Below are 4,815 nucleotides of genomic sequence, written 5' to 3'. Positions count from 1 at the left end.
TCTCCAGCACCACAGTTCAAAAGCATCAGTTCTGTCATCTGTAGTCATTGTCCAGCTCTCTGATGCATAGCAAATAAATGCAAAGACAGTGGCTTGGATTAGGCACACCTTAGTCTCAGACTGACATCGTTGCTTTCAGCACTCTGGAGAGGTTTCTGACAGCAAAATTTCCCAATGCAATAACAGTATACTGCATAATTTAAAATCAGGAAAGGTATATGTCAAGATTGCAACCTTTTCCCATACCTATGAAATCTCTGCTGTTCTGAGCCAGCATTGCAATTCCCATACCAACCTGGTTCTTTTCTGTGCAAACTCAAAAACTCAATACTAAACTTGTTTTCAGGACATCTACAAGAATACTTTTTTTAAAAAAAAATACATTTTTATATCCATGGTTATTGCTGCTTTGTTTATAGTATCAAAGAGTTGGAAACAATCAAGTACCCATCAACAAATGAATGGATAGAGAAGCCGTGATATTTTCACACAATGGAGTGTTATGCAGCACTTAAAATATGCAGCTCATGAAATATTATACAAAATAGGTGACCATGGAGGACATTATGCTGAGTGAAATATATCAGTCACAAAAAGACAAATATCATTGTGTAATGTCCTTGTTATAAAACAGGACTGACAGAGAGGTTGGGAGAAACTAAGAAAAGAAGGGGTAAATAATGTAAATGGAGAGAACTGTATAAAAGAAATATATGATTAGAAGAATGGGAATCCCAGAACACTTAATTGTGCTTATGTGAAACTCATACTTGAACAAGGAGGCAGTCTTGAGAACAAGAGCAAGGAAATACTGCATGGTTCAAAATTGGGAAGGGTGTGCATTAAGGATATGTCCTATCTCCATATCTTTTCAATTCATATGCAGAACAGATTATCTGGGAGGCTGGGCTTTATGAGGAGAAGTGTGGCATCAAGATTGGAGGTAGACTCTGCTTGCTGAAAATGAGGAGGACCTGAAGCACTTGCTGCAGAAGGTCAAGGATTGCAGCCTCCAATATAGATTGAAATTCAACATCAAGAAAACAAAGATTCTTACCACTGGGCCAATTGGCAGCATCAGGATGGATGGTGAAGAGACTGATATTGTTGGCAGCTTCAGTTTGCTTGGCTCTATAATCAAGTCTTAGTACCAGCAGCCAGGGAATTAAAAGACAAATTGCATTGGGAAAGTCTGCTGTCAGAGACCTCTCCAAGGTACTTAGGAGCAACGATGTCAGTCTGGAGACTAAGGTGTGCCTGATACAGGCCGCTGTCAGGAGCTGGCTAACTTGCAAAGCAGGATCAGCAACGCCTTGTAAAAACAGCAGGACCACCTATCTTGGCTTGACCATCTGTTCTGCAGAAAACAACTCCAGGAAGCAGTATGCTAATGAATAGGGAGTGACTGAAGGTTTCTGAATCTTAGGAATGTGATACCGTTTTGTCTTTTAAAATAATATTATAAGATAAGAGATAATGCAATTACCCCTGCAGTCATGTTCCTAAGACGTGTGTGTGTGTGTGTGTGTGTGTGTGTGTGTGTGTGTGTATACCCTTGCCAGAATATTAAACTTGCTATTTGTCATCAGCAATTAGCCTCTCCACATCTTCATTTCAACCTGGTGCCTCCTTTTGGCGGAATTCTCCTGACATATTGGGGCTGGATCCCCGATAGGCCATGGTCTTTGCCATTGCTTGTTATGCTTCAGAGAGCTGGACAATGACTAGGGATGATAGAAGGAGAGGTGATGCCTTTGAGTTGTGGTGCTGGAAAAGAGTATTGAATATACCTCTTTGGAGGTGAGGATTCTGAAACTTCATCTGACATACTTTGGACATGTTGCAAGGAGTAGCATCCACTTCCTAAACAACATGCCTCCAGAAACTATGAACTTTGATAAATGTTGACAGAGGGGCTTCAGGCCTTTTGTTCATAGGGTTGCTATGAGTTGTGCTTGACTTGAAGGCAATCAACAACATGGCTTTCCTTGACTCTGCCATGTGATGGGCAGGAATATGCAAATAGGGTGTGTTAACTTATTCACAAGAGGATTGGCTATCTCACCATCGACAAGGGGATACGCTAGACTCACTAATTTACAAGATGATTGGCTAGTCTCACCAGTAAATTGAGCAGTTTCAGCAGCAGATTAGACCTTCCCCACCAATGAAGAAGAGAAAAAGAAGCAAGAGCGTGTCAGATGCCCTTCCTGACCAGGTATTCTTGCTTCAGCTTCACCTGTGGCAGCAGCAGTGATAGCTAAAACAGAGGACCAGAGAGACCTGAAATGAGAGTGAGCTGGCTTCTACCCCCTCAATGAACATACCAGAACTAAGCTAAGAGCCTTTACCCAAGTTTGTTGGTACAATTGGTGGAGTGAGGAGGTGAAAGAAGAGGGAGAGCCAATATTGGCAGGATTGAGAACTTCGTAACACTTGTCTAAAGCCTTCAGACTCGAAGCTGTGTGCACATTTTGGAAGATGTCCTGACTGTATTTTGCTCCTAATCTGGATTAAAACATTTTGACTCTCCTAGCATGGTTCTGTGTGATCAATGAGCTATCACATTGGATTTTTGACCCAGTAAAGCAGTAAAATTGGTGTTGAGATGTGTAGAAGGAGGAACATGTCTGACATAATGGGATTTGGTTTTGTTTTATTGTTGCTGTTGAGGGAGAGAGTTCCACTTTGGGAAATTGGGCCATCCTCATGTGACCCTTGCTGTTTTTACAAATCCTTACTACTGGACCAGTAGGTATCATCATGATCAACAGAGAAAATATTAAAGTTGTTAAACTCTTTCCTTTAACTTGTTTCCACAGTCAACATCCATTGTAGCAGCATTGAAGAAATAAAAATATATGTTGCATTGGGAAATTCTGCTACTACAATAGACTTTTTCTAAGTATTAAAGAGACAGGATGAAACAAAACAAAACAAAACAAAAAAATAAAGAGACAGGATGTCAGTTTAAGACCAAAATGCACCTAATCATGGTATTTTCTTTTTTTTAATCACGGTATTTTCAGTTACTTTCTATGCATCTGAAAGTGGAACAGTTAATAAGGATGATCAAAGAAGAATCAATACCTTTGAATTGTAGTATTGACAAAGAGTATTGAGTATTCCATGGGCTCCCAAAACAACAAACATGTCTGTTTTGGAGGAAGTGCAACCATTTGTTCCTTAGAGGTAAGGATGGTGAAACTTCTCACTTACTTTGTGTATGTTAGGAAGAAATAAAACCTTGGAAAAAGACAAATCATGCTGTGCAAGGTAGAGGGTCATTGAAAGAGGAAATCCTTTAAGGAGACGGATTGACTCAGTAACTTTAACAATAGGCTTAAACATGTTGAATATCATGAGAATGGTGCAGGATAAGACAGGGTTCTGACTTAAAAGCACCTAACAAAGATTATTAATGTTTAGATTTTATCATTTAATCCACTCAACTACCCTTTGTGTTATCCCATTTTATAGATGAGAAAATGAATACTCAGGGAAGACAGAAAATTTGCTGAAGGTCTTCCAGCTACTAAGCCATAAATAGTAGAGTTAAACTCACTAACTAACTTGAGTCCTTGTTCCAAACAATTCAGTTATACTACCTCCCCTGTTTTAGAAATCATATTTTAGAAGAAGAATGGATAAGATGAGAACATCTGGAAGAGGATAACAGGAATGGTGAGGAGTTCAAACTATACCATATGATAAACTATTTATGGAACTAGAAATCTTTTTGACTAAAGAAAAGGCTTAACTTTGGTGAGAGTTTCCAAGCGTGAAAACTAGATTAAAATATTTGAAGAGCTGTGGTGTGGAACAAGAATTTGTTTATTCTATACAGTCTGAAAGACAGAAACTGGAACTAACAGAGCACATAAAGTCTTATCTACTCCCTGCTTGAGATACAAAGACTGAGGTTGCACATGGGGGTGATGCAGAGGGACACCTGACTAGGGCCCTCAGGCCCCTAAACAGCTCTGAGACGTGTGTTTCTGGATTGTGTAACATCACAGAAAGCAAAGGCAAAGGGAGTGTGTGGAAGCAAGTTTTATTAGATACTAACATGAGGTCAGAGAAAGTAAAGAGAGGGAAGGAAGGGGTCATGAAGGCCTTCTAGGGAGGAATTTCAGTGCATACATAGGTTGGAGTTCAGAGGTAGAGGTTGGATTAAAAAGAAAAGACCAGTGAAGTACTACAACCAGCTTTCTAAAAGCTTTGGTTTGCCTTGAGAGGAAAGAAAAAGATGGAGGTGTAAAGGCTGAGGTAGTAATTGAGGCTGTGGTAGTTTTCAGGAGAGAGCATATTAAGATGAGATAACCTATTTGTGAAGGCAAACGAGTGGATTGTTTTTTAATCTCTGATATTTTGGAAGCAGGAATGGCATCCATTTCCTAAACAACATGCCTCTGGAAACTATGAACTTTCAGAAATGACTATAGTGTGGAAAGGCTCCAAGTCTTTTGTTCACAGGTTGCTATGAGTCATTCTCAACTCAACAGCAATCAACAACAATACTAATATGATTTTGAAACTGCGTGGTGTGTTTTAAATGTTTACATTTAACAACTAAAAAAATTATCATCAACAGTGCAGTGTTAAAGTGCTCTTTCCAAGGCAGAGTGGGTTCTCATCATTTGTGATATTTGTCGAAGGTTGGAGGCTTGAGTCCACCCAGAGGTACCTTGGCATAAAGGCCTGGCAGTTTGCTTTTGAAGACTCCACACTTGAAAATCCTATGGATCATTCTGCTCTGACACACGTGGGGTGGCCATGAATTGGAAGCAACTTGACAACAACATTATAAAGCTG

The sequence above is a fragment of the Elephantulus edwardii genome, unplaced genomic scaffold, assembly GCF_000299155.1.
Source record: "Elephantulus edwardii isolate Elephantulus edwardi_28Jun2011 unplaced genomic scaffold, EleEdw1.0 scaffold00026, whole genome shotgun sequence".
Taxonomy (NCBI): Eukaryota; Metazoa; Chordata; class Mammalia; order Macroscelidea; family Macroscelididae; genus Elephantulus; species Elephantulus edwardii.
Note: the sequence above shows the minus strand (reverse complement) of the source record.